Source organism: Vipera berus (assembly GCF_964194415.1).
Source record: "Vipera berus genome assembly, chromosome: 11".
NCBI lineage: Eukaryota > Metazoa > Chordata > Lepidosauria > Squamata > Viperidae > Vipera > Vipera berus.
Genome location: NC_138214.1, coordinates 18,372,470 through 18,386,157, shown reverse-complemented (window position 1 = coordinate 18,386,157; position 13,688 = coordinate 18,372,470).

Genomic DNA, 13,688 nt, shown 5'->3' with positions numbered 1-13,688 from the left:
CATATAAATATTAAACACTGTCCATCTTGAATGCATAACGGAAGGAGGAAGCTTTGAAGTTCACAAGGTTAATACTTTATGGAACAAAACTGTGACTGAATCTGGATGTTCTGGTTCGGATACCACGGAGTCCCTCCCCCAGAAGGTAACAAGGAAAACAGGTCATGGAGACGATGTGCAGTGTCCCAGACAATCTTACGGACCCTGCTCAAGCATCACTTATATACCACGTCCTGGATGGGAGGGAGGGAACTGCCAATAATGTTTTCAGCCATCCTCACCACTCTCTGCGCCGCCTTCCTGTCTGAAGTAGGGGTGCTTCCAAACCAGACTGTGATGCTTCATGTCTGAGGCAGGATTTGAACTGTCTCCTGCTGACTGGCCCAAAGTCACCCAGATGGTTTTCATGCCTAAGGCAGGACTAGAACTCAATCTCCTGCTGATTGGCCCACAGTCCCCCAACCTGATTTCATGCCTAAGGCAGGACTAGAACTCACAGTTTCCTGGTTTCTAGCCTGACGCCTTCAACCACTAGACCAAACTGGCTCTCAGATCTTACCAGACTAAACCTACCCCATTTTTTGCAGGGATTCACGCTCTGAACAATTGTGAAACACTGTAGACAGCTTATAGTTTTCAGCAAAGCATCTGACAATGTAACCCATGAAATGCTGACGGACAGGATGGCGTGGCAATAAGCCCCTACTGGTTGGCTGGCACAAGAATCTTGCTTGCTCAAAAACGAAGTTTGGGACGGCTGGGAATGTCACAGTCTGTTCTGTTGAGTTCTTGGGAATGACTGAAATGGGGGGGGGGCAGCTCTTGTCAGTCTCTGGGCTTCTGCTTCTGACATGGAGAGTTATGAGAACCACATTGATTGTGGTTTCACAGCTACCGTTTGCACCAGATCCATATTGCATCCACTATTGCCCCCAGTCTCTATCAATGTGTTTCCAATAATCAAATCAGCATCTCATTAACATAAATCACTGTCGCAGCCTATTTGGATAAAGGCTCAGCAGCCTCTAACAGAGCTGAACAGACATGCTAATTGCTTGCTAGGAAATCTTTCAGCAAGTCTCACTCCTGGAGGAGAGTTCGGAAGTGCCGCTGATTTTGTTTCTCTCTCTCTCTCTCTCTCTCTCTGGCAATTAGCAAAAGATCAATTTCGCCCTGAAAGCAGATAGTGGGCAGATGATTCACTGAGGGTTTCCTAATCTAGGTATGTAGCTACAGCCAGATAGAGGAAGACTGATGGGCAGAAAAGGACTGGGCAGGCATTTTCAGCCATGGGCACCGGCATGAAATAGATTCTCGTTTGGGTTCTTTCTTCCATATGTAGTTTATGCTCTAGAACAGGGCTTTTCGACCAGTGGTACGGGTACCACCTGTGGTACATTGGCACCTGGCAGGTGGTACGTGACCATCCTAGAAAAGTGGTAGCCGGGGAGGGGAATGAGCCGGTGGCAGCACTGCACAAGCCTAAGTGAGAGATGGCTGGAGCTAGGCAACTGGTGGTACTCGGATGTTGCCATATCCTAAAAGTGGTACAATGGGTGAAAAGGTTGAAAAGCCCTGGTCTAGAACAGTGATGGCAAACCTTTAGAGACCAAGTGCCCAAACTACAACCCAAAACCCACTTATGTATCATCGGGTGCTGGGTGGGCGTGGCCCATTGGGTGGGTGTGGCCCATTGAGTGGGCATGGCTGCGGTGGTAACAGCAGACTGGGTGGGACTAAAAATTTCAATCAGTCAATTCCAACTTTACGAGATCTTTTTTTTTCCCGCAAGAAGTTGAAATTGATTGATTGATTGAACCTTTTTTTTGCACACAGCAGCAGAGGCCTAAAGTGAAAAGGTTTTACAAAACCCAGCTGAAGGCCTAGCACTGGGGCGATGGCGCATGTGCCCACAGAGAGAGCTCTGCGTGCCATCTGTGGCACGCGTGCCATAGGTTCACCACCACGGCTCTAGAAACTTTCAGGGGCCACACAACTCTATAGTTGCAGCTTTTCCCCTTTGCTTTCCTAAACTTCCCTGGCACTTGCCAGGCTCCAGGGTTGCCTGAAAGAGTGTGAATACAGCTTGTTGGTTGTGGTGCTGTGAAATTATTCAAATTACAAGAAGCATTTCCTTGCCACGTTTTTGTCAATCTCATATTGCTAAGCACATTGATTTGTGCTTTAGATTGTAAGCCGCCCTGAGTCTTCGGAGAAGGGCGGGATATAAATGGGATTAAAATAAAAATAAAAAAAATAATTCAGCCTGCCTTTCTACCTTTTGGTGTGAGAAGACTGAATTGATGCTGACCTTGCCTAGCTCTGCCTCTTCCTCTGGAGCTATCTAAAGAAGGCCACGTTGTCTTTCTTGGCACCCTTTTGCCACTCTCAGCTCATTGTGAACGTTGACTGACCCCAGCTCTATGGTCGCAGCTTCCCTGTCTTTTATCCTTTATCATCTTTCCATTTCCTGTTTGTTGTTGCTTTCGCTATGCTTTTTGTTCAGTCAAATTGACTTGGCTACTCTCCTTTTTTCCTCCTCATGGAAACTGTTTGCAGTTGCACTTTCAGTATTTCCTTCTTTCGGAATTCCCTCTCATCTCGAGCTCCTTTTCCCATTAGCTTTTCCTCACATGATCCAATTTATAGTTACTTTAAAGATTATTTTCACAGCTGCTTTTCTAAGCCAAAAGCCTGAAATGTGTGCTTGGCTCTCCTATTTTAGCTTCCCTTGAAACTGCTTCCTGCTACTTCCACTTCCTCAGAGTTTCCCTTTTGATTAACATCAAGCTGGGCTAAGGGATCCCTTCGTACCTTCCTCTCCCCCGGAAGAGGAATTTCCTGGAAGGGCCATGCTTGGCCCGGTTTGTCTCCCAGACATATGTCAAGATAACTAAGTTCCCTGCTCCCACAACCACAGGCCTTTTGAAATATCTGCCATTTCTTTTGGAAAAGCCATTATCCACATCTAATTCTTGCTTGGGTGACGCAGCTGCACTGCTTTTATTTGTTCCTCTCCTTGTGCTCACCCCAAATCCTCTGCAGCCTTGGCAGCTTCTTCCTTCAGATTTCTAGGCACGATTAGGGAATAGAATTCCTCTTCCTCCTTTTCTAGTTCCTTTGGCAGAGCACCCAAAGCCGTAAACTTTATCAGCTAATTGTCATGGCTCCGATGGATGAGACCAATTATAGGCGAGGATTTCTTCCTTAAAGAACATTTTATTTTGACTACAAAACAGTGGCACATACAAAGGTGAACCCAAGACTAAATTCCCCTCCCTTGGTTACAAAGTTACAAGTTGCAATTCCCACCCCAAATTAGTTGTCATCCATCACACATTCACCAATTGTTAGAAAACGCAGGCTCTCCCCCAACCAAAATGTTATCAGCACTGACCCTGGTTCCCATACATTCAAATTGCTTTGGCTAACTGAAAACTACACACACACACACACACACACACACACACCCCACTTGCTTCTTCTAAAGTAAATATGTGGCAACGAAGCTGAAATGAAAATGGCTTCAGTTCAGTTTGTCGCAGCGTTGACATTAATATTCTTTCTGGTTTTTCTTTGAGTGGTTTAAGAGGCCCGGTTACTGATTAATTTAAAAAGACCTATTTACCTGGCACGTTAGGGATCAAATTAGTCAGTCACCACTGAGCAGGAAGTTCTTCCTACCCACAGTTTAACTGTGAGTCTAAGTCACCAACTGAGGGTTCACCCCAAAAGCACCAATAGACTCTCTCCAATAAAGCATCTTCCGGTTCCAGCTGGCTTTGTCCCAGCTCCCTTCTTCCACCTTTTTCCTCGATTCCTCCAACATTTCTCCTCTGAATAAAATGGGTGAGGGTCTTTCTTCCCAAGCTTGCCAACATGCAAAGGGCCAGAGAGTTCCCGATTCCTTTTTTTCTTCCTTTTTTCCCCTCTCGGAGTCAGCTAAAAAGGGTCATCCCCAATCTTGCTGCTGCCGTGTTGTGGGGATTTTGTGCCTGGTGTTCTTGTTGTACTGTCCAGGTGTCATCTTCAGGTGTTGTGCTTCCCCCGGAGGAATTCTCATCAGAAGAATGCAACTAGACAGACCAAATTTGTTTGGGTTCAGGAAACCTGAAGGTTGAACAATGTTGAAGTTGCCAAAAAAATGCTAAGAACAAACTGGGCTTCTGTTATGTTCAAAGGAAAAGGAAATGAAAGAATCAGTTCAAGCTCAATGAAAAGGGGAAAACATTAGCAAGAAATGGCAGAATTACTCCTGTGTTCCACCAGGAACTGTGAAAAGCAGCATAAAAAGACAGAATGGCAGACCTCAAAAGATAACATATGGCTATAAAATCAAAGGATGACCGAACTGAAAGGTTCCTTAGAGGTTGTCTACTCCAGCTGTTTCTCAATGTAAAAACGCACTAGATCATCATGAAGGGGGGGGGTCACCTAGCCTAAGTAGGAAAACCCGCAAGGTTCCCTTCCCCAAGGAAGGGAAGAATCCACCGCTGTCCTAGGCCAGGGCTTTTCAACCTTTTCACCCACTGTACCACTTTTAGGATATGGCAACATCCGAGGACCACCAGTCGCCTAGCAAGGTGTCGAAAACTTGATGACGCCACAAAAAAGGAAATAAGTGATGAAGTAACAGGTAGTCCTTGACTTACCACAGTTCGCTCAGTGACTGTTTGAAGTTACACTGGCACTGAAAAAAGTGCCCCCCAAGCCACAGCTGAGCAGGACACCTGCCTGCCCGCCCGGCGGCACTCTTCCTCCTGTCCGAGGTTTTCATTGTTGTGAGCATTTCTGTTGAGGATTGGCAGTGGGGGTGGGGTGGGGGGTGTTTGGTTTTTATTCCCCCCATCTGCTGGGTGGTTGCAGCAGGTTTTGGTCCCTTCACATGACCCTGGAACTCTGTGACCGTCATAAATATGAATCAGTTGCCAAGCATCTGAATGTAAATCACAAGACCCTGGAGATGCTGCAACATTCCAGCTGATCGGCGCTTCTTCTGGGCTCAGAAGCACCAGGATCGGTGCTGAGCTCCAGCTGGAGCCTGGTGCTGATCCTGGCGCTTCCACTCAGCCCTGACAGCCCTGCAGCTCCAGCCATCTCTCGCTCAGGCTTGTGCCACCGGTTCAGCTCATTCCCCTCCCCAACTACCACTTTTCTAGGATGGTGCACACCACCTGAAAGGTGCCAATGTACCACAGGTAGTACCCGTACCACTGGTTGAAAAGCCCCATCCTAGGCAATCTTCCGCTATTTCAGAGTTCTCGCCTCTGGAAGGTTAGTCCCAAACGCCTTGTTCCTTTGGTCGCCAACAGAGTTCTGTCCCTTATAATCTGCTCAGTGTGCCAGATGGTTGAATGCAGGGCATTCTTCTGCCATGAAAACAATAGCAATAGCAAGTACACTTATATACCACCCTATGGTACTTTTTACAACCCTCTCTAAGCGGTTTACAGCCTCTTGCCCCCAACAATCCAGGTCCTCATTTTAACCAGCCTCGGAAAGAGGGAAGGCTGAGTCAACCCTGAAACACTCAGGATCAAATTTCTGGCTGTGGGCAGAGTTTGCCTGCAATGCTGCATTTTAACCTCTGCTCCACCAAAGCTCACAAAGCAGGTCCTCCGGGTCCAAGGAGGGGGAGTGCCCATGCACAACCCCACTTGGTTGTCGAAGCTCCTTTTATCTCTGCCAATCTGGCACTCCAACCCGTCCATCGGCAGTCTGGATGCTTGCACTGAGCACGAGGAATGACTGGATGGTCTCCGTGATCCCTGCACCTGTCGGCCTCTACACTGAGACAGGCTGCTGGCTGGTCAGCCCAGAGGCTGTTGAAGTCCCTCAGCACTTTCTGACACACAGCTGAGAAGGCGATGGGACCCACAGCACATGCAGACACCATGTCACAATCACCTTTGTCCTCTCTCCCACCTGGACTCATGATAGGGGCAGCAGCTGTGGCCTAGTTGGTGGGGGGGGGGTGGTTGGGATGTTCTGCTCACTTTGGAGTCCAGAGGTGGGGAAGCCCCCTTTCCCCCCTGGCTTTCATTACATTCACACAGCTAAGTAGCAGAGCACCACTGCAGCGGCCTTAAGTAGCCTCCGGGAAGGTGCCCCGCTGGCTGCCCAGTTGCCAGGGCAGCCTGGCCAACGTTCATCCCAGAGGGGTCTTTGAACTGGGGTGCTCCTGTCCCCACAGAGGGTGGGTTCAGCATGGGGGCAGGAACGGGGCGAATCAGCCCACTGAGCCGCCCTTCGATCGACTCGCCTGCAGGGCCCAGCCAGGATGCCCTTCCTTTGCCCAGCCCCTTCCCTTCCCATCCCATTTCCTCACTTCAAGTCCCGGGCGGGGAAGAGGCGCATCAAATGAAGGTGCATCCATGCGAAGCTCCGGCATTGCCTCCCTGCTGGGACTCAGCAGCTCGTGGGGAGCTTCGAGTTTCGAGCTGCTGCTTCTTTGAAGGCAACGCGGGACGGGCCATGGCTGTGGGACTGCCAAGGCATTCCTTCCGCCGAGGCCTGGACAGCGAGCCCTTCCCAGCGGTGCCTCCCCTGCGGGCCTTGGCAGGTGGGGCAGGCGGTGACTGGACGGCTGAGAAAGCGCTTTGTGAAACCCCCGATGGAGGGAAGGGGGGCAGGGAAGCGCATTCAGATGAGCGAGCTTCTCCCCACGTGGGTGTTCAACAAAGGCCGCTTGAGGTCTGTGCCGGGGCCCTCGGCTGGACCGTCCTACCCTCAGGCTGCAGGGGTGGCTGGCGATCCCTGCCAAGGGCAGGGAAGGCGAGAAGGCCAGAGCTGCAGGGCTCCTCTTGCCTCCTCCCCGCCTCTCCTCAGCCGGGCGTCCAATGGCCAGCCCGAGCTCTGCCATCCAAGCTGGGTTTCCACCAGCCCAGTGGAAGAGCACCCCGGGCACCAAGGGAGGGGATGCTGTGGCATGTCACCCTTTGGCTGCCCAGCTTCTTTTGGGGTGCAAATGCTGCTCGGCTGGCATGCCAGCCCTGCCTTCTGCGGAATTCCCTTCCAAAGAGCCCTGCCAGGCTCACTGGGCCCTGGACACCCCCCTTTGTCCAGCAGGATGGGGAGGCCCTTTGGGAGAGGTCTCCTCTGTGATCCCTGCCCCCCTCAAAGAGACACCCCTGTGGCCTGAGCATCCCCAGCCCCTTGGGCCTGCGTCTTGGTCCAAACTGGGTCGAGGTGATGCTCACCTGATGTTGGTGGGGAGGGGTGTCCGTGGGGCAGGAGGGCGAGGAACAAAACTCATGAATGCTGATTCTCAGACAATCTCTCTCTGCTGTGTAAGAAAAAGAAGCTGTAAAAGTGGCTCAGCCACTGATGGTGGCTGTTTTTGTGGCTGCTTCCTAATCTGCATTGTCTCCACTCAGGATTCCTCCTGTGCCGTCAAAGCAATTTAGAGTTGCAACTTAGAGTTGCAAGTTAGAGTTTGAGAAACATGCTAAAGATACCTCAACAAAATTTTGCAGCATTAACTTTAATTTCCATCACTTCATGGAATCTGTCTGGTGAAGGAAGCCGCAGCCTCTCCAGTCCACCTTGGGACGGCTCTTATTCATTCTTTTACTTATTTGTTTGTTCAGTTTCAAGTTCTTCCTGTCCGAGCTGCTCTGAGGCTTAATCAGAATCGTCTCTCGCAACTCAAATCCATAGGGAGGAAAAGTGAAAGGGTCCAGCCTTTCTGATCGTGACTGCTGCTTCCTTGGAGACATTTGAATGGTCTTCCTTGCTCCTCCTCAACTCTCTTGGCAAAAAGTCAGGCACAGCCACACTCCTCTGTGTGTTAATGATTCACCTGTGGAGATGGTAACCAGCATGAAATTCCTGGGTGTGCAGTTAACAAGTAGGCTGGCTTGGTCGCTCAACAGCGAGACACTGGTGAAGCGGGCACAGCAGTGCCTGCATTTTCTGCATCTCATGAGAAAAGCTCATCTTCCTTCCTCTATCCTGACCACTTTCTACAGAGGGATGATGAAGAGCATCCTGCCATACAGCCTCACAAGTCTGGTTTGGAAACATCACCGCTTCAGACAGGAAGGCGGTGCAGAGAGTGGTGAGGATGGCTGAAAAGATCATTGGAAGTTAACATCCTTCTATCCAGTGATGTTTGAGCAGGGTCCGCAGAATTACCCGGCCCTGGACGTTACACATCCTCTTCACGACCTGTTTTCCTTGTTACCTTCTGGAGAGGTGTGTGTGTTATGGTATCTGAAGCAGAACATCCAGATTCAGTCACAGTTTTGTTCCATACAATATTAATCTCTAAAGCTTCTTCCTGTACACTTTGAGAGCAAGCAACTAAATTTCATTTTTAATGTGTCCCATTGTACCCACAGTAAAAAAAATGACAATAAAGGTTATCTATCTATCCAAAACTAAACCCACTCCACTAATCCTCTCTGAACCTGTTTCATTTTTCCAAGTTAAAAAATCTACAGGGCCCATCCTGTCCCATTATTGGGAAATTATACTTCTATTGATGCACCCTGAAATTGTGTTTGTCTATTTTTGCACTGTTGACTCATATTCTGTCTTGTATACAGCCCTGATCCAAGATTCTTTTCCAGAAAGTCCTTTTGATCTTTTCTCAAACCAGATATCCCATTTCCCACAAATGTGTATCTAATCTGTAAGTTAAGAACTTTATATATTTTTCCTTGTTAAACATCATTGTATTATCTTCAACTTACATTTCTAACCAATCATGATAGCACTGAATTTTACTTCTGCCTTTTAGTGCATGAACTGACCCTCCCATCTGTATCTGCAAATCTGGAAAAAAAAATGTGACCCATAGTTTCATTAATGAAATCATGGAAGAATATTAAGCCTGGCTCTAAGCTTTGCCGCACCCCAAGTGTGTATCACTTCATATCACTTCTGCAGCAACTATATATCCATTCAATTAGTATGACATCCAAGATACTCTTTAATATGAAGTGAATTAGGGGATTAAACATTTTTAATGCTTTGATTGGTGGGTTCCTTCACCTCATGCTTTGCTAGCTATATACAGTAAACTCTAATGGAGGAAAGTATATGTAGCTCAGGGTACAATTGTGGAGTCCTTCGTGTTCTTTAAGTTGGGTAACAATGGAGATTCTCAGTCATCCAGGTCATGGTTGAGCCAAAGGTGCTTTTTCAAAAAGCAACAGGACTTTGTTTTTTTCTTGAAGACGTTTGGCTTCTCATCCAAGAAGCTTCTTCAGTTCTGATTGAATGGTGGAGGATGGAAGGATTTGTATTCCTTGCAGTCATCTGGTCATTAGCATTCCCACCTAAATAGTGGGAATGGGTGTGCAACCTTCTTGGAACTGCTGAAAGGATGGTGTTGTAAACGGGAGATGGGTGGTATGTAGGAGAACAAACCATCAGGATATGATTCAGTAGTCCATCTGCATTTGACAAACAAAGGTTATTCTCTGGAAGACAGCAAAGTCCACATCCTGGAGAGAGAGGACCACTGGTTTTAAAGACTGGTTTTAAGACTGAGCAGCCCTCTCTCAACAGAGGGGAGGGATATGGCACCACCTGTTTCGTGTTTACGACACAGTCCCTTCAGCAGTTCCAAGAGAGCTCCATACCCATTTGCACTATTTAGGTGACCCTGAGGGTACAGACTCCAAGTAGCCTCAATGACTCTCAGAAAGAGTGCTAATGACCAGATGACTACAAGGAATATAAATCCTTCCATCCTCCACCATTCAGTCAGAACTGAAGAAGCTTCTTGGATGAGAAGTAAAACGTCTTCAAGAAAAAACAAAGAAAGTCCAGTCCAGCCTTTTGAAAAAGCACCTTTGGGACTCCTAAGTTGGGTGTTTGCCTGAGACATTTTATTCCTGAACTAGGTCACATCATCACTGTGAGGGACTATGGACTTTTCTCCCTACTTATATACAATATTTGTTTAACCAGTCTTGATGGGGGTGTTGTTTTCTTCTTGTTAACGAGATTGACTTTTGGGAAAACTCACCCCCAAAGACCCAGCGCAGCCCAAGAAGAAAAAAGAGGAGTCATCTACAGCAGCGGTTCTCAACCTGCGGTCTGCAGACTCCTAGGGGCCATGATGTCGTCTGTGAAGGCTTGAAGAAATGTATGATTTAAATCTTGAGTTAAGTCTTGGGGGTGTCTGTGGCCATAGTCTGTGGCCACAAAAGGCATTAAAAGGGGGGTCCATGGTGAAGAAAAGGTTGAGAATCACTAAGACAAGTATGAGAATTTTCAAAGCCATTATGAGGGATAGAAAGGTGGAAGATTGGCAGAACGCATCCCTGAACACCAGCTAGCAGTCGGAAGACATAATGAATAATCCTAAATTTCACAACTCGTGGGCAGAATTAACCATAGTTTCAACTGGGAAATTGTGAGCATCCTAGATCAAGACATGTCTAAAAATGCTAGAAAATTCCTGGCAGCTCGGCACTCAGACAAATAAGCCATCACAAAGAGCTACTACCATTCAAAATAGACAATAAAATCTAGGAAGGAAATGAAAAGATCAGAAACTACTGTATTCTCTCCAGCAACCAGCATCCAGATGAGCAGCAATTAACACTAGATGAGCAAGCAGTCTAAAACCACACCCTCCATTCTAACACTGATGATGTCACCCAGTCAGGTAATGAAACATCTGCAAGTATTAAGCATTAAGGTAATTAAATGTCTGCATGTGGAGAAAGGCGAGGTTTTACACCTAGGCAGGAAAAACCAAAGGTACAAGTACAGATTAGGTAAAACCAGGCTTAAAAACAGTAACTATGAGAGGGATCTTGGAGTCCTAGTGGATGATCACTTACATACGAGCCAACAATGTGTGACAGCTGCCAAAAAAGCTAATACAATGCTTGGTTGCATAAACGGATAAAATCAAAATTATATGTTAGTGCCACTTTACAATGCCTTGGTAAGACCACACCTGGAATACTGCATCCAGTTTTGGTCACCACATTACAAAAAAAGATGCTGAGACTTTGGAAAAAGTGCAGAGAAGAGCAACTAAGATGATTAAAGGCATGGAGGCTGAAACATATGAAGAACGGTTTCAGGAATTGGGTATGGCTAGTCTACTGAAAAGAAGGAGTAGGGCTGACATGATAGCAGAGTTCCAATATTTGAGGGGCTGCCACAAAGAAGAGGGGGGGTCAACTTATTTTCCAAAGCACCAGAATGCAAGACAAGAAACAAAGGATGGAAACTAATCCAGGAGAGAAGCAACCTGGAATTAAGGAGAAACTTCCTAACAGTGAGGACAATTAACCAGTGGAACAGCTTGACTTCTGAAATTGTGGGTGCTTCATCACTGGAGGTTTTTAAGAAGAGGCTGGGATGGTATAGGGCAGTGGTGGTGAACCTATGGCACACGTGCCAGAGGCGGCACTCAGAGCCCTCTTTGTGTGGCAGCAGTCCCTCTTCAATCAGCCACCCAAGATTCTATGTGGTCGGCATGGCTGGTTTCCCTCCGCCCCCGTCCCGTCTTACCAAGGCCTTGCATGCTCTTCTTTAATTTAATTTAATTTAATTTAATAATATTTATATACCGCCCTTCTCCCTGAGGACTCAGGGCGGTTCACAGGGCAAAAGTCAAATACAAAGTACAAACATTAAAAAGAGATTAAATAATTGCCCAAGTTAAAACAATTAATACAATAATAAAACCCCAAAAATAAAATTAAGAATACAAAAAAAAAATAAAAACCCCACCAATCCCCATCAGGCTAGGCCGGCTTGTACAAACAGAAACGTCTTGAGATCGCGACGAAAGGAGCGAAGATCGGGCGCCATCCGGAGCTCTACTGGCAACTGATTCCACAGCTCCGGAGCGCCCACAGAGAAGGATCTCCCCCTGGGCGCCACCAATCGACATTCTCTGATCGGTGGCACCCTGAGGAGGCCCTCTCTGTGGGAACGCACAGGGCGCAGGGAGCTTGATGCCGGCAGCAGATGTTCCCTAAGGTACTCCGGCCCCATGCCATGAAGGGCTTTGAACACCATTACCAGTACCTTGAATGTCACCCGGAAGGCAACTGGCAACCAATGCAGCTCACGGAGCAAAGGTGTAACGTGGGAGTATCGGGAGACTCCCAACACAACTCTCGCGGCTGCATTCTGTACCAGTTGGAGCTTCCGGGTGGTCCTCAAGGGCAGCCCCATGTAGAGAGCGTTGCAGTAGTCCAGACGAGAGGCCACGAGCGCATGAGTGACCGTGCATAAATCATCCCGGCTAAGATAGGGCCGCAACTGGCGCACCAGGCGAACCTGGGCGAAAGCCCCCCTAGTCACAGCTCCTATATGGTCTTCCAGGGTGAGCCGTGAATCTAGGAGGACTCCCAAGTTGCGAGCCCTATCTACGGGGGGTAATAGTTCACCCCCCATAGCAAGAGGTGGAATGTCCGAATAGACCCGGGATGAAGATATGCAAAGCCACTCAGTCTTGTCGGGGTTGAGTTGAAGTCTGTTCCTCCCCATCCAGACCCGAACCGCCTCCAGGCAACGGGACATCATGTTGAGGGCATCACTGGGGTGGTTTGGGGTCGAAAGGAAAAGTTGGGTATCATCCGCGTACTGATGATACCCAACTCCAAAACCACGAATGATCTCACCCAGCGGTTTCATATAGATGTTGAACAGGAGAGGCGAGAGGACCAACCCCTGAGGAACTCCACAAACGAGAGACCTCGCGGTCGACCTCTGCCCTCCTGTCAACACCGACTGCGAACGTCCCTGGAGATAGGAGGAGAACCACTGTAAGACTGTGCCTCCCACTCCCAGTCCCCTGAGACGCCGCAGCAAGATACCATGGTCGATGGTATCGAAAGCCACCGAGAGGTCTAATAGGACTAGAACAGAGGAATATCCCCTGTCCCGAGCCCTCCAGAGATCATTCACCAGCGCGACCAATGCCGTCTCCGTGCTGTGCCCGGGCCTGAAACCCGATTGGTACGGGTCTAGATAATCCGCTTCATCCAGGACCAGAGGGAGCTGATGCGCCACCACACTCTCAACAACCTTCGCAAGAAAGCGAAGGTTGGAGACAGGACGAAAGTTGTTCAATACAGCTGGGTCCAAGGCAGGCTTCTTGAGGAGAGGCCTCACCACCGCCTCTTTCAAGACGGCGGGGAAGCTACCCTCACCCAAAGAAGCCGATATAACTGCCTGGAACCAGCTGCGTGTCCTCTCCCGGGCTGCATAGACCAGCCAGGAAGGGCACGGGTCCAGTAAACATGTGGTGGTGCTCAGCCTCCCCATGATCCTGTCCACTTCCTCCGGAGTCACAGAATCAAACTCATCCCAGGTGGTATCGACAAGACCGCCCGTGTCCTGATCGCCAGACTCTGCCCAGTCAGAGTCCAGACCGGTCCAAATCCGAGCGATTTTGTCCGACAGATGCTGGTTAAACTCCTCGGCACGACCCTGCAAGGGATCTTCCCTCACCTCCTGATTTAGGAGGGAGCGAGTCACCCTGAACAGGGCGGCCGGGCGATTATCTGCGGACGCGATAAGGGTGGCGAAGTGGTTAGACCTCGCCTCACTTATCGCAGCGAGATAAGACCTAATGTGGGCTCTTAGTCGCAATCGGTCGGATTCGGATCGGCTGGATCTCCAACCGCTCTCTAGGCCCCGTCTCCGACGCTTCATCTCCCGGAGCTCCGCAGAGAACCATGGAGCTCGACGGGATCTGCACC